General features: G+C 37.9%; 1 protein-coding gene across 1 annotated transcript in view; it reads right to left on the reverse strand.

The window, feature by feature from the left end:
• The window catches only part of LOC121371464, a 46,634-nt gene extending 25,941 nt beyond the window's left edge, over nt 1–20,693 (reverse strand). The window contains exon 1 of the mRNA XM_041497377.1: nt 20,242–20,693. The gene's annotated coding sequence lies outside the window, so the exon portion shown is untranslated. The remainder of the gene's footprint in view (nt 1–20,241) is intronic.
• Nucleotides 20,694–21,090: the final 397 nt, after the last annotated feature.

The raw sequence follows: 21,090 nt of genomic DNA on the forward strand, positions 1-21,090 counted from the left end.
TGCGCAGTTTTTGTTGAGTAATTTTGGCGCAATTTGTTGAGTAATTTTGGGTGGTGGTGGTAGCAGTATTTGTTTTATACCAACTCTAATGGCTTTCATATTCGCGTACTTGTCAGCATAAATGTCTCGTTTATTTAAACAGCCATTACATAACACATGTCACATTTAAACGGAATCCCTGTCAAGAACGTACATAACATGTGTCACATTTAGACAAGAACGCCGAGCGCACCCAGCTTTTGGTGGACTAATCTACAATGGGCACGTGGCCTCCGCTACACAACACGTGTAAATCGTTGAGAACACTTGTCCCATTCTTATTGCGCCCATGATAAGAATTCCCTTGTAATGCCCATTACTGCCCGTCTAAGCACTGGCGCTGTCTCGTTAAAACGTTAATTGCCACATTAGCAATCATTCGCGAAAGACGCTCTGATTTAAAACGGCTTCTTTGGGTAATAAATCCACGATACTTTGTGTCGCTTACATGCCGATTTACTAGTTCACGTGAACCGAAAACACTGACATTTATTATGATTCCCTGCAAATCGATAAGTCACCATATGTACAGGTGGAACAGGCAGACGGCTCCTAAACAAAGCATGAATGATTTCAAATGTGAACACGCTTATAACCCGAACAGATCATATGTAAACAAGAATACGACCCATAAATTGCACATTATACCAATTAAAAAGCACACCATCCAGAATAAACACTGTATGAATTTCAGTCTAATAAAACATCTTATAAAATATGTTTCTTTCACTGTCTTGAATATGTACACATCCTACATCTGTAGCAAACTTAAAGATTTTCGGTAAAAAAAAAAAAAAAAAAAATTATTTTTTAATATAAACCTTCACAAATTTAGTCAGTCGAAACTCGTCAGGGATTAATTAATCGAGCCCGTCGTTCAGCCAACACTTTCACCTCAATGTTTGCAAACTATTGCGACCGGTTCCCACAGTAGTTATTCGGTTTAATGTGAAGGGCAAAAACCAGGGTAGCAAGCGTTAGCAACAAACAGTTGGCTGAACTTAACCCAGAGGGGTGTTCAGGGTGAACAATCGCGGTTGCTTCCCTGACGAATAAGATTTGATAGAAGATTATGGAACCAGACAAATTGTTTGTGAGCGCTTGGTCTCGTGAACACGCAACAGAAAAGTAAATAAAAAAACCCATACGAATTGGAAATATCAATGGAAAATTTTATTCATTTCTAAAGAACCATTCCGTGCTTATCGTCTGTTTTCTGTCTGCTATTAATGCACATAAATTACACAGGAAGTAAATTACCATGCAGATGCGCTTCCCTTGACACGATAACACCTACCTAATAACTCAGTGTTATCAGGCTACAACACTGATAACATGAAATAAGCAATGATTTGCAGCAAGAATGCTTGGTATAACTCATAGCATCGCGAGATCTTTTAACTAACTCGCTATCTCTCTCTCTCTCTCTCTCTCTCTCTCTCTCTCTCTCTCTCTCTCTCTCTCTCTCTCTCTCTCTCAGTGTTAGCTTTGATTATTTTATTAGCTAACAAGTTGGATCTAATAACAGCTTAAGAGCATTTAAATTTACAATAAAAAGAAAAACATGGTTTATTTTTCCTTCTCACAACACTTTCAACAGACCACGCCAACACATGGGCTATATTGAAAAAAACTATTTCAAGCATGAACTTGTCAGTGGTATGCTGTTTAAAGCTTCAATTTCGATTTTTCCTCCTATAAAATATTCTGTCTCTTTCTTACATCATGTCTAGTAATTCAATACACTGTATTTCCTTTCAACGACTGAAACATTAGCTGCAAGGTATTGAACACGTGTCGTCATTTCCCTGTACTTAGTTACGTGTTGTGTCGTCATGCTCAGGGCCGCAATCACCCCGAGTAAACACAAGTGTTTTCGATTTGTGTGCTAATAACCGGACAAACATGGCATATCATGTCCTGCAAACAACGTCATTATCCCCGAGAGTGCTTAGCCTCACTCCAGCTTCCCACCTGGTGCGCTCAGTTATGTGATGGAGCAGGACGTAGCTGGTCCTGGGATCGATTCCCATATACTGACCTCTTGGATTTTTTGGTCCATTTACAACTAGTGATCCTTGACTTGTACATCAAACAATTATAAGTTTGTCTTGTTTAACGACACCACTAGAGTACATTGATTAGTTAATCATCGGCTGTTGGATGTCAAACCTTTGATAATTCTGACGCGTAAGTCTTCAAAAAAAAAACTTGGTACATTTTTCTGTTAGTAGCAAGGAGTGTTTTATATGCATCTTCCCACAGACAAAACAGCATATGCAACAGCTTTTGGGAAACTATTAGTAGCAGAAAAAATAACCGGAGAATGTATCTACCAAACGGAGTTCGATCCTACGACCCAAGTATCTCAGGCGAATCCTCTACCGACTGAACTAGATCCATACCCCTACATATCAAAAGACAGTAGTGCATGATATATTATTGTGGGGGGCGTATGTTTTTGTACTGATTCGTTAAATCCCATTTAGATATTATCTGAGCTAGCTGTTCCCAACAGGTGTGAAATAATTACTTTCAAGTACATTTCTATGAAATTTGTTGTCCGTTAATTGAAAGAGTATCTTGTGTTGTGTTAGAAGGTTTTTTCTCTAATAACTATAGTCCTGCACTATATAAGCTAGTTTATTTTAACGACAGCTCTAGAGCACATTGATTTATTAATCACAGGCTACTGAATGTCAAAAATTTATTAATTTTGACATATACCTGCTACATCTTTCCATTAGTAGCAAGGACTCTCTGATACGCGCCATCCCACAAAGAAGAAAGCATATACCACGACCTTTGGTAAACCAGTGTTTCGTGAAATAAATATAATTTTCCTTTGTGCCTTTATTCTCCTGTGTACGAAAGCTCTTTTCAGATTTACACCTGAAGCGTTGGGTCAGGTCTGTAATGGATGGTAATCACTTTGAGGCTGGATGCACTGTTCGTCAAAAGTCAGCCAAGCTGTACATTTGTCAAACAAATTAATAAATTTAATATATAACAAAACAAAACCCCACACTATACACAATGCATAAAATAGTGTGTAACCTGATTTGTGAAACGATACAACGTATGCGGGTTCCACCATGCATACGCTCTGTTTGAAATATTAATGCCAAATTGACAAGACGTTGTGTGACAAAGTGCTGTTTGCTGCCTTACCAGAATGGCTACTCGATATCAAAAAGAATTATAAATAAAGAACAAGGTACCAGATAAAACAGGTCTGGGAAAATCAATCTGCTGAAGCATTACTCTGGGGGTTTTAAAGTATAAATATAAACAAAATGTGAATACTGCAGCACCATATGTGATGACATATGGAGAGGAGACGTCGTCAGATGTGTTATTCCGGAGGAATATTTTTTATTCTCGTAATACCCAAATGTTTAATATTATTTTAGTGCTAATGTGTGGGGGATGGGCGATTACATTCGATCCTCCTCATATATTTCCACCAAACTGTGATGCGAATTTTGGATAAAGTATTTTATGTGCATTATACAGCACATTCCAAGTGACAGTTGTAGTCGGTTTGCTATGTGAGGGTGGAGTTTATACATTGGGCGATTAATGGAGTGTTCAGCCTATACACTATCGTGTAATCCTCAACATATATCTGCTTACCTAATGGACTATTCACGTACTAAAATCAGGGCCGTAACTAGGATATTTTGTGGGGGAGGACAGATGAATTCTTGGAACGAATGAGTATGGAAGGAGCAAGATACTAGGGGGTCCGGGGGCATGCCACCAAGTAGATTTTGAAATATAATAGAGGCTCTGAAATACCATTTTGCAGCCATTTCGGAGAGGTTACATGCTTAAAATGTTAATATAAATAACCAATAAAAACAAAATGCCCCCTCCCTTCCTCCCCGCTAGCTACGGCCCTGAAAATAGTGCGACTACTCAAGACGTATTGGTTGTGGCTAAATACATTTGTGAAATATATACCGATTTCAACAATACAAGTCACCTGGTGTGTATCTAATGCATTGTCCAAACTGAACCAGCAGTTTTTGTTTCACTTCAGTAGCGTAATGCTAAACACGCCAGGTGCGCTTATTGTGTACTAACAAGAAAACGTATGTCCTTGGTTTGATTGAAAACATATTTTATTACATATAATGTCAATCTAATTAAAATTAGCTCCACTATTACATGTGGATCTAACAGCAGCCAGTTGGAGCTCATGTCCACCAATCAAAACTTTACTTGCAGAATCATGCCAGTGATTTAAAAATAATTTGAAAACATTCCGAATTACGAATTGTGAATTACGAATGCCTTAAAACATGTTTTACTTTATAAAATAAATAATTTGTAATGTAAAACTGCAGACTGATTTTTTTTTTTTTTTATATAAATAAATAAATAATTTTTAATGTAAAATTGAAGACTGATAACCCATCCCGTATGTATTGGTATGGTTCGCTGTACTGCGGCCACTAAAATAGACTCGCCCGATATTTTTAGAATTTGTATGCTCCCAAATAACGTTATAAAAGACGAAGTGTGATTGGTCAATATTTAAATTATTATTTACAGACGAAATGTTACCTGCACATTGGAGACTACGCAGTGTTGTTAGCAATCTGATTAAAATTAGTTCTACTGGTCTAAATAAGGCATTCGTAATTCACATGAAACATATGGTATACCCTCAGGATAATTCGGAATGTTTTCAAATTATTTTTAAATCACTGGCATGATTCTGCAAGTAAGGTTTTGATTGGTGGGCATGAGCTCCAACTGGCTGCTGATAGATCCACATGTAATAGTGGAGCTAATTTTAATTAGATTGATATAATGTATATATAGAAAAGGATTGTGCCATGTCCTAATAATTGGTTCACAAGCCAGAATTCAAACCCAGACATTCTGATACAGCTGCTTCTTGCACATTAGACTCAGTCTAATTTCTCAATATTCTGTCACAATTCGAAATGGGGAAAGAAGTGAGATTATGAAGAGAAAAAAAACATTAATCATTTTACAATCAATCACGGTTTCCGCCGTGGATCTTCTTAGGACAGATTAACAACAGCCTCTAGGCACAGATGGGCTGTATCAGAGGAATCGTGTTTCCACTTCCTTCTGAATCGCCCCGTGTCTGCAGGGTATACATAATCAGCTCACCTATCTGCTAAAACAACGATATTACGATTTCACGGTGTACCACATGCAAGCTTGCAATGGCTTACACATACGACCCCAGTTAACGTATCCTCCAGGCCCGAGGCCAGAGCGGCGATTACGTGAGATCCTCTTTCAATATGATATGCGCCAGATATCGTGCTGGAACGCCAAAAGTCAGGCAGGCGTCACACGGTTCGTTGCTCTAAAATGCTTTGCCACCGAAATGTTTTTCAGTTGATGTCGTTCGATCTCGTATTCTATTAAAAGATAATGCCCCTTGTCTCTCGCAAGAACAAATAAATACAATGATCGCCATTTCTCAGACTATCTCCGCCCAGATGGGCGTTCGAGTTCGCCCGGGGGTGTGAGAGAGAGTGGAAAAGAGCACTCTTCACTTCGTGATCTGACGGTTTGGTGTGAGCCTTGAAACATGTTTCGTGGATCACTAATCATTTGTTTTATTGGAAATCCGAGAACGGGGACGATTTAAGAAATTTATTTTAAAAGATTGCTTCAGACGGCGTGCTTTTAGATGAAACTCTGCCGTTAGTTGGAATAGGGGGAGGGTGAATTAATTATATGCCTAAGATTAATTTTGTTGTTGCTACCAGCGTGTGGTGATGGCGTCAACACGCGGAAGAATTAATCAGTCTTCGAACTAAACCCGAGTGAACTGAGACAAAGGAATAGCGAGGTGGAACACAGCGATGAGACATTTTCTCAAAATGATATAGCCTTTTTTTAAAAGCAATCAATAGTTAAGTTTGTTGAAGATGCGCAGTTTTAATAAGTTATTGCTTGTTCCAGATTGCCCCACATCAAGTGTCAAACGCTTCTGTCATTAATCAATTTTAACAGCTTCGTTACGGATTAGAGAAAATGTTTTTGTGAAACGAAATTACTGAGATATAACGTGTAAATGCTCAAATACGTTGTAACACAATTTATTAATCACCGCAACTTGTCGCGTCTGTTTCGATTGTTTTACTGATATCGTGAAACACGTAATATTCATTGATGTTAAAACTTTAATTGTGAAAGGTATTAAAGATAATTTGCTTTACGTGGTCTTCTAATATTGCATTTGTAGTACCAATCGATGGTCGTTAACCATCTATTCCGAAAAGTTAAACAATTAAAATAAACCGTTGAGATATTCAGAATTTATTAAAAATGTGTCCATGAGTAAGATTTAAGATTCTGTTATGAAATGGGATTAAGAACCGTTTAACTGATAACTGCATGATATTTTGCTTAAAGGGACATTCCTGAGTTTGCTGCATTGTAAGATGTTTCCGACTAATAAAATATTTCTATGATTAAACTTACATATTAAATATATTTTCTGGTTTAGAATAACAGTGTCTGTATATTCAGTGTGTCTCTGGTCGTCTTAATATCTGTAAGAAGCACAAACTGGATTTGGTCTTCAAATAATTTCGTACGTACAAAAAAACATATTTTAGGAAATAAAATGAAATTTAACCTAGTACAAATATTAGAACAATCAGAAACACGTTTAATATACAGCCTCTAATATTTTATTGAAAAAATATATATTTGATGTGTAATTACAATTGTTAAAAAGTCTCTTTTAGTCGATAACATCTTTAACGTGGTCTATGAATATTGCGCTTGTAGTACCAATCGATGGTCGTTAACCGTCTGATTCCGAAGACTAAAAAACCCCCATAAAAAACGTTAAGATATTTTGAATTTGTTTTTAATGTGTCCATGAGTAAGATTTAAGTTTCTGTTGGTATAACTTGTGAAATGGGGCGCAGACACGATTTAACCGACAGCTACATGTAAATGTAATAGTAATAATGTTGTTTTGGTGAATTAGTCTATAGCATAGTCGAGTTAGTCTATAGCATAGTTGAATTAGTCTATAGCATAGTTGAGTTCTAAGGAGTTATCATTACATCATCATGCATGTCAAACAATCCAGGAACTCGAGCTGTTGTTCGTCAAATTTATCAGCTGCGAAAAATAATTAAAATGTGCGAACAATTTACGGTTTGTCGAAAAACAAATTGCGAATGTTTTTAAACCCACTTACGCTGTACCCAGTTGGGGGAAAGCCAGAGAAACAGTGTGAAAATGTATCCTTTTTATTCAGCAGAAGAAATACTGATATGTCACTGCCCTCTGACAGATGTTACTATCTAATTAGTGATTCTCCAAGGAACAAAACCAAACGAAAGCAAAAATAAAGGGATGCTTCTTTAACATCGTTTAAACCAGCGGCTATGTCATTGTCAGCCATAATTTCATTTAAATCAGGCACTATGTCGACCTTAATTTGTAGTCAGTGTAACACAGTTATTATAACCTACAAGTGCGAGAGAAGAAACAGTGTTCAGTAACTGAGGCTACGCTTTTGACTATTAGCAAGAGGTTATATGCGTTTTCAAAAAGACAGGATGAAAGTGAAGACTACAAGAATGGACCCCACGATCTCTAAACCTCTAGGCTCTACCATTGAGACAGATACCACCCAAAGAACAAAACAAACAAGTTTTATTTTGTTTAACGACATCACTAGAGCACATTGATTTATTAATCATCAGCTATTGAATGTGAAACATTTGATAATGTGTACGTATAGTCTTTGACAAGAAACCTGCTACATTTTTCCTTTATGGTATGGTATGGTACAGGGATTAACGTGCACATTCAGAGCAAACTGTTTTAGCGCTCGCCTGTCATGGGCACAGGTACCGGCCTCGGCATTTAGCAGCAAGGGACCTTTTATATGCACCATCACACAGACAAGATAGCACATACTACGGACTTTGATATACCAGTCATGGTGCACTGGCTGGAACGAGATATAGCCCAATGGGCCGGCCCACTAACGAGGATGGATCCTAGACTGACCGCGCATTAGGCGAGCGCTTTATCTATGAGCTACGTCCCCCTCTCAAAACCAAACAAGAGCCAGACATCTCAATTGAGAGATGGCTTCTGATAAAACCCAAAGTGCTTGTTAACTTGTGAGATTATGTCACAGAGTAATCGCGCTCCGCCGAGTGTTTTTATAATAAACAAGCTGTGGAACTGATAATAAACAGTAAATATCAGTTCTGTTCGGTATGGGCAGACTGGTCGCACTTTAGATAGCACTCTGAACAGACTAAGAAGAGAGATGTCTCTTTAACAACACCAGATCATACTGTTTAATTAGAGACTGGTAGGCGTTTAGCATACTAGAGTACCGTATTAAAATGATGATATTTCAGACATTATGGTCTATACATTGAGAGTGAAAACCTGCGACATGTTTCCATCAGATAACTGTTTGCGCACACCTATTTTTACATGGGCACAAACCATGACTTCTTATGAGATTTGTGTATATGGTAGGCTCTATATTAACAGCAATGATTGTTTGCTTTTTGTTTTTATTTTGTTATTGTTTTTGTTTGGTTTTTGTTTGTTTTGTTAGGTTTTTTTTGGGGGGTTTTTTTTTTTTTTTTTTTTTGGGTGTGTGTGTGTGTGTGTGTGTTGTTATTATGGGTTTTTTGTTTAATATATGCCGTTTCTAAAGACACGAAAGTACATGAAATGGTTGGAACGAGAAATAACCCAGTGGGCCCACCGAAATGGATTGATGGTGCGACACAGAGTACTTTGGATGGGTGTTGTACCGCTCATTTAAACATCACTCCACACATTGAACAGTCAACCGTTTGACACTGCTTGTTATAATATCGATGGTTTTCGAATTGTAACGTACGTACTCATATGGAAATGTATAGGATTACTGTACATCGTTATGGTAAATGTATTATCATTATGTTACAGAAGATTTGTCAAACAGATGTCATAATGTGTTCTGTATGATGCGAATATCTATACCAGATTGGTACTGGCATCGAACTACAACATTAATAGACAGTACTGTTATTGTTCCAGACCTGTCAAACCGCGGAGGTGGTTTTTAATCTTATACATTACCTGCAGGATAAAAGAATTAAATAGCCTGACATTTGAATTTTAAAAATTCAGGAGGAACTAGCAGGCATAATAAAGTGTCATTACGTTTCCACCCACTCACATAATAATGACCATTTCTGAGAGAAAAAGTCTTTAGGCACATCCTAAACAAAAATCGTCCTGGCTACTTAATTCGTGTTATGAAGTATTTCTGATGGGCAAGGGTGGGTGGCTTACAAAATAAGTAATTTGAATAGCACTATCTTATTATTAACCGAATTGTAATTGCTATTAGTATCAAAAAGATGCTATCATATTATCTTCCTATACAAATAATCCACACAATGGACGACCGCAATAAACTGTTAATCTACTGAGTTTTGTATGGATTTGCAGCCAGAGTCTGAGCAATGAACATCCAGTAATTGTGTACCACAATGCCAGATCGATTGTGTTCAGTGGTGAAAACACCGCTACAAAGACCCAAGTTTGGATACAAATATCATCAGTATATAAGTATTTGTCCATTCGCGGGATATATCCAGAGTTGTTGTAAGATACTGTGTACCAACATGTCAAATCGATTGATAATACACCGCTACAAATACAAAGTTTGGTTACAAATATCATCAGTCCATAAGTATTTGTCCATTCGCGATGTAAATCCAGAGTTGTAACATAACTATGTACCAAAATGCCAAATCGATTGATAATACACTGCTACAAAGACCCAAGTTTGGTTACAAATATCATTAGTGCATAAGTATTTGTCCATTCGCAGTGTAAATCCAGAGTTGTAACATAACTATGTACCAAAATGCCAAATCGATTGATAATACACTGCTACAAAGATCCAAGTTTGGTTAAAAATATCATTAGTACATAAGTATTTGTCCATTCGCAGTGTAAATCCAGAGTTGCTGTAACGTTAATAGAGTCTCTCGGGACGTATTGCAGGGATCACAAATCAAATAGCTGCTTGACATACATTTATGTAGAACTCCAATGGTCGGCGGACGTTGGTGGCAGCAATCGGAGCGGTATTAATGCTATCATCTCATCGATGTCTAAAGTGTTGTTGTTCCCGACGCCGCACCGTCAATAAACCATCGTGGGATTGCAATGCTCTTTGGAACAAGATGCAAGTGTGCTTGAAGAGCCGCTGATTACACGCAATCACCGTCTTGTGGCTTGCGAAAAGAAGCGTGTAGACATCATGTGACTGAATCCGGCGAACACTGGTGTCTTGGGAAAGATTTAGAAACTTCAATATCAACCCTGCTACGCTTTTAACGGTCAGGTCACAGATATTTCTCACAAATTAGCCAATAGATTTTCAACATAGCTTTCGACAAAATGTTTGGATCATTTAGAGATCGTTAAGATGAGTTCAGTAGTATCAACCATGGCTACGCTTTTAATAGCCAAGTCATGGATATCTTCTTTTTTAACGCAGATTTCGAAAGCGTGTGTGAATCATGTTGAAAGTGTTCAACTTCAATATAATCTGTCGTTGGGTTACACATACTTCTGCTGATTACCTAGACAGTATGTGCTAACAGGTGCTGGGTGCGAATCACAGCATCAGTATCAGTTCCAATACTGAGTAGATGCCCAGCTCAATATTATTTAGGGAGTACTCAGTACACAATGTACTCAGTAAGGCTAACTATCGACCCCCCTCCCCACCCCCCATCTCTGTCTGTCTGTATGTCTGTCTGTCTGTCTGTCTTCTCTCTCTCTCTCTCTCTCTCTCTCTCTCTCTCTCTCTCTCTCTCTCTCTCTCTCTCTCTCTAATAACCTACCACACGTAACCTGTCGCGGACAGCTGAGGCGTGTTCAAGCACAGTCTGTTTTAACTGCACTTGGTTATAAGTAATAAAATAAAACGTTTAAAACACCTTTGGATAATCTAAACCTAAACAAAGACTATTGAATTCAAAATATCTTCATATAAGATACAGAGTCCAATCAAGATAACTTCCACATCATAAAATAAACAAGTACATCAGTTTGCATCATGTCAACAGAAATAATAGATTTGAAATGAAAAAGTTGTGTCAGTCCAGCAACGACAACGAAACTATTTGTTACTGTACCGTGGACTATTCTTGATACTAATACAATGGTTATCCTGTGTCAGTGCAATATATGTGAAAGTTTTCTGGTTTATGTATGTAACCCATGCCAGGATCTGCATAGAACAATTATTAATGTTTGGTTATTGGTATTTGAGATTATTTCATAAATTGCTTGCCCATTTTCACATCTTTGATTTGAGATACTTTAAGTAACACCTTGGTGAAGCTAGCAAGTTCAGTATTAAAACTAAAAACATTGTGTAACATTTTGTTAACCCATATAGATAGTTGTTGCTACAAAGACTCGTCTATCACTAGTTACACAAAGTAAACATTGTAAAAATGGTTGTACTTAGTTATCTTGTATCTTTTCCCTCAGACACCCAGATTGTTGACAGATGTGTATGTTCCTCCAAACTGACTTTTGTTCCTTATTAAAGATAAAGTGTCATGTCTAATTACAAAGCACGTGCAGCATGTTCTTGAGCCCTATTCTTGTGTACATTCCCCCCTACAACGATCAGGGGCGTATTGATCAAATCTTATGTTGCTTCTGGCATCTCGAACAACTGATAACTTTGTGAGGAACGCGTTTCGCAGATTTGCATGTTAATCTTGCTCTCATGTTACAAACAATCAGATGGAAATTGCAGGCAGCCGTCGAACACCGCGGGCAAAGTCAAACGATGAGCACGCGTTTAGAAAAGTGGTGTCTGGAGGGAAGGAGCCACTGTAATGATCGGTTGCCAACGTTGGTTTGATTTAAACAGCTTCTGCAAACGAATAGTGATTGCAGAATCGGATCCAGAGGAAATGAAACCTTGCTGCAATGAAAAACACTTTTTCTTTCACATTAGAAAGTATTTTGTAACTAAAAGAAAAGAAGGATAGTGCTTCTGAACAAAGGTAGCAATGAAAGACCGCTGACTGTTCAAGAAACGCATGCATGTAGATACGCACGCGCGCGCACATACACACACAAAACACACACACATGTATTTATTTAAATATGTATATACATGCACATCTAACCATGTTATTGTTTTATACTCATAGAGAATAATACATGAGTGGCAGTTAGATACCATTTATCTCACAACGAGTTGTTTTAAAATGTATCTAACGAGCGAAAGCGAGTTTGATACGTTTTTAAACAACTGGTTGTGAGATAAATGGTATCTATCGGACACGAATGTATTATTTTTTTATTTTTTTTACATGTCCTCATAAACCAGGTTAAAAGGAAATTTGAACATATGTTTCAACTAAAAGTTATTTACAGCCGAGCGGGACCTAGCTTAGTGGTAGAGCGCTCGCTCGATACGCGTTTGGTGTGCGATCAAATGAATGAATGAATGAATGTTTAACGACACCCCGTATGCGATCGATTCCCGTCGGTGGGCCCATTGGGCTATTTCTTGCTCCAGCCAGTGCACCACGACTGGCATATCAAAGGCCGTGGTATGTGTTATCGTGTTTGTGGGATGGTGCATATAAAAGATCCCTTGCTGCTAATCGAAAAGAGTAGCCCATGAAGTGGCGACAGCGGATTTCCTCTCGCACTATCTGCGTGGTCCTTAATCATATGCCTGACGCCATATAACCTTAAATAAAATGTGTTGAGTGCGTCGCTAAATAAAATATTTCCTTCCTCCCTTCCTTTATACTCATGCTATTTTCATATATGTAGATCACCAACTCGCACTGTTTCAAGTGGTTGCGTCTTAGTTTTGAATATCTTTATTTCTGACGTAATCAGGAGATTTCAATCAGCATGTTCCCTGTGAAGCAACGTGGCCCGACAAGAAGGCCGGCAAACAACCTCAGCAGCTTTAGATGTCATCCATTACAGAATATCCGCGAGCCCTGGCGCCTACCGTCTACAACAGCCACATGTTTTCACTTCCCAAAGCCTTTGGGGTGTATTAGTTAATTTTCTCTACCTACATCTCCTAGCACGGTTAATCCGTAAAGGCTAAATGCTCTATCGGAAATTCAAAATAGTTTTAAGAAACAAGTCTTGATTGTCGATGCAGCCGCTTCTGCTGATGTTGTTGTTAGTGGCAGTGGTGGCTGTTTAGGTTTTAAGTAATACAGCACAGAAGTCCCTATTAAGTAACAGTTACCGGCCCCGGTGGTGTAGTGGTTAAATCGTCGAACATAAGGCTGGTAGGTACTGGGTTCGCCTCCCGGTAGCGGCTCCCATGCAGAGGGACGTTTAACGACTCATTGGGTAGGTAGACGACCACCACACCGACGTCTTTCTCACTAACGACTAACAACTAACCCACTGTCCACATAGCTTAATTGGATAGAAGCAGGAAAGAAAGTATAATGAAATGACATGGACGTATTGGATTTACCCAAAGAGTTGCAATAGTTTGTAATGGTGTGCGGATATGGTTAAACAATTTACTCCCAGTCTCGTCCGTCCATTGTATTATACCACGGCTATAATGACCTTTATTTTAACTCGATTTTCCTACATATTATTTAGGTTCTTTGGCGTTAATGGTTATATATTAGTGAAGGAAAAGTCGGTGTATTGGTCTTACACCTCCCCACAGGACCATTAAATCTCACTCAGTGTGGCGCCTGTACCGGGATGTGAACCCAGTACCTACTATTTCATTCCATCGATGCCTGTGTAATAATTATACCATACGCCTACTGACTTGAACAGCTATGTTACCACGACACCAATGGTACGGACACTTATGTTACAACGGCACCACCGATCCTACTTAATGAATTTCTATTGATTCCTCGCATGGTCTAGTTGTCTTCCTAAATCTTTAATTGCCCTCCGTTTGACCCAAGTGACCCAAATCACAGACTATAACACATCGAATCAGGCCTTTCCTCCTTTAATTTGGTTAACCTCCAGACCGAAAGACACATTGACGACTTTGGCGCCTTTGTAAGACAATTTAACAATTTTATTAGCAGGAAACTCGTTCAGGCCAAGTCAGTTATAAATATATTAATTACCCTGCAGGTGTAAAAAAACATTTGAAAGATTTTTAGGAGTTCTTATCCTGACAAATTAAATAATTTCTTTTATTAGGGAACTATGTTGCTTATAGATAATTTCATTCCAACTAATTGTTTTTATGTCAATATCCAGTGAAAGTTCAAGCACGCTGTTCTTGGGCCAGGGCACACATATCAACTACCCTGGCTGTCCGTCCATAAGAGTTAACAGTCAGTGCGAGAGTAGTCGGTGTAGCTAACATTGAGCCATTAAAATTTACTCTGGGTTAACTTAGAGGAGGTTCCAGGATTCGAACTCGATGCCTACCAGCCACTGTCTGAACCATCAAGCCCCTGCAGAAATATTAGTGATTTTATTTATCCGCTGTTGTAGACCATTCCATTGTGGCATATCTCGTATATTAACTACACTTCCAAGGAATGAAGATACCAGGAAATGCCTCACCCTAGCCACATTGCCTTGACTAAAGTACGCTTCTATAACACTTTTTAAGGAAACTGTTAGCAGGAATCATATTAAGGGGAATGAAGAGAGAGAAAAAAAATTCAATTACACGAATCGGCAGTCCTCCTGTGTCGTATCAAATACGTTGTGATTGGCAGTTCCAGATGCTGTAGGCTTGGATTTGCTGCCTGGGTACACCGGATCCAATTTAACGAGGTACTCGCCAAGAAGCGACAAACGCTTATCAAGACGACTTCTCAAGTTCGGCATATTACATATCGGCTGACATGCGTCCGTTTACTCTGACAACAGATGTCATCCTACAAAACAGCAAGCATATGGCGAGGCTGCGTCTGCGGAATAAAGTAATTATTTCTCAGGTAATTATTGAGATATTTCACTGTCAAATCCTGCTTTGATATCGAGATCTGGCGGTGCTATGGCTCGTCTTGAAAACTAAAAAACTAAATTCATATTGGAATTGATTGGTATCTTGTCCAAACCTCGCCACTCATAAAATAACTGAATTAATTTGTGCACTGTGTTGAAATATTGCATTAAAAGTATCAATTATATCCTTGTAAGCTACAGGAATTGGTGTAACGTTTTTAGCAGTTGCTAAAGTAAGTATTTTTGTTTTGTGGGGAGTTTCTTGTTTTTGTCCTTTGCTTTGGTTTAGATATTTTAGTAGCTTGCGTCCAGCGCACTCAAAACCGAGTTATCAAAATCAATAATGCCATAAAATAGTAACAATAAAAATAAAGCCATCATAATATTAATAAGTAAGAATAAAATACTAAATGCCACAGGATTATTTCCAGAACTGTCAATAACTGTGATAAAATCCTTTGCCTCGTAAATGTGTTTCTGTCGTTTAGATAGTGCTATCGGGTTCATCTCTACCAGCCGGGATTGTACAATGCTTGACATTAAGCAGGTATTGATGCCCACATATTGGTATCGATTACCACCCAAATACACCGCATTTCCTTCTTGCCTTCGATTTATTAGTTGGCAAGCCATCCATTAGCGTAATGGCTAATAAAGTGTTGTCCATAAGTAACGTGTTAATAGCACACGTCAAGTTATAGGCATGATTATATGCATTGTCTAATTGCACCCTTGCATGTGGTGAGAGTAGATCATTGCTTTGCAATAGCATATACTTCAGTTTGCGTTTCCTGACTTCGTTTCACCGATATGTGAAATGTTACAGACATATTGTATTTAGTATTTCAACCTGTGGTTTCTTGTTATAAAATGTAAATTAATTTAAAACAGAGGAAATGATCTAAGTTACTTTGACCTGTTAGCGGTAAGGGGGTATACTCTAGAGACAGGATAGCACCTACCATGGTTTTTAATATACCATTACTGAAACACAGACTGGAACCCGAAATACCGTAGGGAAATCTAGGGAATATATCACATTGACAGTTTCACTACTAATAATAATAATAAAACAATTCACTGACGTTGATACTGATTAACTTTAATTAGTATCAAATTGAGACCACATCTATAGAAAACAACTTTCCATGAATACAGTATCGTGACATTTTGAACTTGTAATTTCAAAGAAAAAAAAAGTAATTCAGTTGAAGCACTTTCATGTTAGAATGTGTTCTTTCACACAATGATTGACTTCATTCATGTCGCACCAAACAAAACTGGTCATTGTAGCACGTTCTGTTGAGGATTCCCTGTGAAACCGCCCGTATTGTTCAATTAGACAAGCTGTTATTAAAATTACTCACCACAATGGGGGGTCTGGCAATAAGAAGGCAATGAAACCTCAACAAAACCTCATAACGTTTCAAGGCTTTGCAGCGTCGCCCTCTGTATTTGTTAGTTCCCTGGGAATACACGTTCCTATTCAATAGGACATACTTGAACGTTCGAAAAGAGACCTTTCATATACGGGCTTATTCCGAAATTATCACATGAGGGTACAATTGTCCAACAATGCCCACTGATAAAATATAATTACAAATGTCCTATTTAAAATGTTCCCGCAGAGTTACCATCGATAAAATAAGTATCCAGACACTTTCTGCCATTACGGTTACCCACACTTTACGATCATTTCTAAAATAGTACTAAAATAATTTTAGATAGAAAAGTCTTTATTCTGATGAACAACGGAAACTAACTCTTATTTAGTAATTTAGTTTAATACATGTATGTTGACTTTTACGTCCACCTAAATTAACGAGTATAGTAAATAGCATGACAGGTGTGGAATCCTGGGATTTCTGCTGGTAATATTACCGTCTAGACAAACTAAATATAACTGTTGGCTCGTTCGGTGGTTATATCATCTTGGATATCAGTCATTCTTACTGGTTACCAACTGACGTGACAATGTATGCGATTGACAGTTGATAGGATAGTCTTACCGTGAACGGACGTCTGTTATGGTGACTCTTTTAAAGGGACTGTCCTGTATTTGCAGGTATTGTAAGATGTTTCCGTCTGACAGAAACAGAGCCTTTTGGGCGACTAAAATTGTATACTAGTATTTAGAATACCAATCTCAGTATTTGCGTCCGTGTGCTAATGTGTGCGCATAGCAGTCAGTTTTCATTTTACTTCGGTGTATATATATATATATATATATATATATATATATTCAAATGTACGAAATTATTGGAAGGTAAAATCTGGTTTCGGCTATTACAGATATTAAGGCAACAGCAAACATCTTATTTATAAAGATGTTGGTATTCTAAACAGAAAAATATCTTTAATATATGGTTTTAATCATCCAGGATATATTAAAGGGACATACCCTAGTTTTTAAACACTATGACATATTTTTACTATTAGAGCCGTTTTTGATAACTGAAATCAGACATTATTTAGATTTTATTGTTTAGTTTATCTATTTCCATACATTCGAAGTGTGTTTGGTCATTTTGATGTTTATAATATCACAAAACGCATTTTTCATATTTTTAAAAACGCACGTGCGTCTGAGAAGTAACAGTTATGGAGTCGAGTTTTAGTCTATTTTTAGAGGGTATTTTTACCATTTCAAAGTCACAGACTCATGTTTCACTCAATTGTAACTCTATTCAAATGTGTTACAGATTTGTAGATTAACTAAACTTAGTGTTAATTTTCACGTGTTAAAACTGGGGTCTGTCCATTTAATCTAGTAAAGATTTATTAAACATGTTACGATAGCAGCAACTCAGAACAGTCTCTTTAACAGTGATTTTGATCCCCTTGCATGTCTTTGAGTCGTCAAATTCTTACACTTTTTACAATGTAACTCAAATTATATTTATTTAAATGTCAAACTTTAACTTTCAGTTTTATGCGTAGTAAGGTCACTTCAAATTATTCAGTTAACTTCACAAAGCTCGGTACACTGTTTGTATTGTCTAGCTAACTATATAGAATGCATGCAGATCGAAAAACTCGGTGTTTTGTGGAATAAACAACTGCACTACTGCAGTATCATGTGGAGATCGCGTGCAGCGTGGTAGTTAGAAGACACCACTGATGTATAAAAGGAACAGGGACATCTTTTATTAAACAGTTCAGTCTAAAGTAATTTCGCAAATGAAATGAGATATAATTATAGATTTTATACCACAAATTGGAAATAACCTTTTATTATTTGAGGCCAGGGACGATTTTGAATAGCGTGCGTTCGGTTTTATGGGTTAGTTTTGGAAATTCTGTTTTCAAGCGGCTGCTGAAAACTTGTTTCTGTGTCTTTCTTTTGAAAATAGGTCTATTGTGTTTATGGGAAACCTCGTGTTTCATCCTAACCCGTGTAAGCGACTTAGTACGGGATACCTAGTAATAACATTATATATTTGACAGCAAGAGTCGCTGACAATACTAAATATACCTAAAGATGTCTGTTGTGATCTTGTAAGTATATATTATTAACGAAATCTGTAATTTTAGGCTTTACCGATAGCTATAAAATCCGTCAGGAGTGACATCTCGACTAAGGTTGAATGACATCCCATGACCGTTATCGCCAGGACTATGAGTCAGGTATTACCTGCACGACGATTCCATCCTTCATTGCATCAGCCACATGAACAGGCTCTGTGACAGCTACAGCGGCTGCAATCTCGACCAGCCAACATATTACCAAACCGAACTGAAAGTTATGAGGATTCTTTGTTCACGTAACCTCTTGAAATATTAATTTGTAATTACTTCCCGGTTGTGAGGAATCGTACTAGCAGCGCCATGAGAAGAGAGGTGGGGGGGGGGGGGGGGGGGAGGGGAGACGGATAATAACACGTTCGTTGATTTATCGAACAGGGTGCAAACAGAAACACTGGGCGCTGTTTTGCCGTCAATGTGATATAATTGGAGTGTTCTGTGCCCTCGCAGACCGGGTAATCCCCTTCACGGCTATCAGACATCTGTCGTGGGATCCCACTCGGTCGCTCTCTCCGTGTCACCGTTCACACGCGCTGATGGCAGGGAATGGACACGTAATTAAGCTAAATGTTCTTTGTTCCCACTGCACCAGTCGCGAAACATTAAATACTTTTTGGACAGACGTGCTGTTAAAAGTGTCGGCTGACATGATTTTAACGCTCATGTCGAGTAGTAGTTTGTAACATAATTGGACAAACAACTCATCATTTGCATTAGTCGCCAGTAAAAAGGATTGATATATTTTACACTGAATTCAGTAATATAGATGTTTAAGATATTAATCTGTCTGGCAGAAAAAAGTAATCCTCTGGGATAATTTAATTGTTACAATCTTGAGCATTCAGTTGAATCACATTTATACCCTCAGGTGTTTGTAATGTTTCAAGACAGTTGTACAAATGTTTGTATGTATGTATGTATGTATGTATGTATGTATGTGTGTACGTATATACGAATCAGACCTATAGGAATGAGATCAGGAGTGGACGGGCCACAGTCTCTAGTGGAGAGGCACAAGCCATATATTTATCTTTATATATATATATATATATATATATATATATATATATATATATATATATATATATATATATATATATATATATATAAACACACGTCTGTCCTCAAATTGGAGGAGGCACGTGTATGTATGTATGTATATATGTATGTATGTATGTATATATGTATGTATGTATGTATATATGTATGTGCGTGCGTGTGTGTATGTATGTATGCATGTATGTACGCATTTAATTTATGTATCATTGTATGTACATGCGTGTATGTATTTTGATTTATTTATGTATGTATGTATGTATGTCTACGCGTATATACGTACGATTTCGAGTTGGTATTTTATAAACGTAAACTTTGGGAGACAATTATATGAATATTGGTACCCTGAGTACAACGTACTACTCGGATTAGGAGAATTGTTCGTTTTCTACAGAACTGACATGGTTATTTTATACCTTGAATTTATTTACAGTGGATTTACCTTTAGTATAATTAGTGCAACACGTGTTTTACATATCACTAACTCGCCGTTAACAAACCAAAACACTTAAAAGGATATCCCTCTCAATGTTATCAACAAGAAGTATGTCAAAGATAAACAACATTTGAGATATCCCACTCAACACGAACCAGAGCATCGAGATAAACATCACATACCTCTCTCTCTACCTGGACCAACTTCTACACAAATCTTCTTCAAGATGACGACTCCAATCCTCGTGTAGACAAAAAACTAAACAAAAATCAAAAAGCCAGGCACAACAGAAATCCTCCAAGTCACAAGTCGTGTGAGAACTGCTGTCAAGGAAACTCAAAACTCATGGTAAGAACATTTTAAATCCCAGTCACTTCGTACAGAGAGACTTCCTCCGCCGACCGATCTGGTTGGTCGTGTTCGTCTGACTCCGGCGGCGGACGCTGTGAGTAGCGGCAGACTGAGTCGGCGTGTTGCGAGATCAGAGGCAGCGCCCCGCTGGTAAGTATTGATCTTGCGGCCGTTGATAACGACGCTTTTCGATTCTTCGTTTACTTCCCCCACACAGCACACATGTGCACCTCGTTGGTGGCAGAAAGAAAGAGAGAGAGAGAGAAGAGAAAGATAAAGAGAGGAAGAGAGACCGCCAATAAAAAGCCAAGTCTGCAGTTAGTTTAGTTTCTAGTCACGTGATGACAGGGACTGTTGTAGGTGTGTGTATTTTATTCATTCGCATGGTACAGGTTAAATGGTAGACTGCTCACCTAAGGTGTGATATTGTATCGTAAGATCGATCAGTGTCAGTGCACTCGCTGTGTTACATAGTGTGTGTATTCTCCCTACCCGTAACCCTATATAGCAGGGGCACCATTTATCAGGCGGGGGCGTGGGCTCCGGTCGAACACCCTAAAGAGCATCTCTCGACCCCCTATAAACGTCGTTGGCCATAGCCTAGTTAAAATCATGCACAAGCGCCTATATATATATATATATATATATATATATATATATATATATATATATATATATAT

This window comes from Gigantopelta aegis, chromosome 4 (assembly GCF_016097555.1).
Source record: "Gigantopelta aegis isolate Gae_Host chromosome 4, Gae_host_genome, whole genome shotgun sequence".
Taxonomy (NCBI): domain Eukaryota; kingdom Metazoa; phylum Mollusca; class Gastropoda; order Neomphalida; family Peltospiridae; genus Gigantopelta; species Gigantopelta aegis.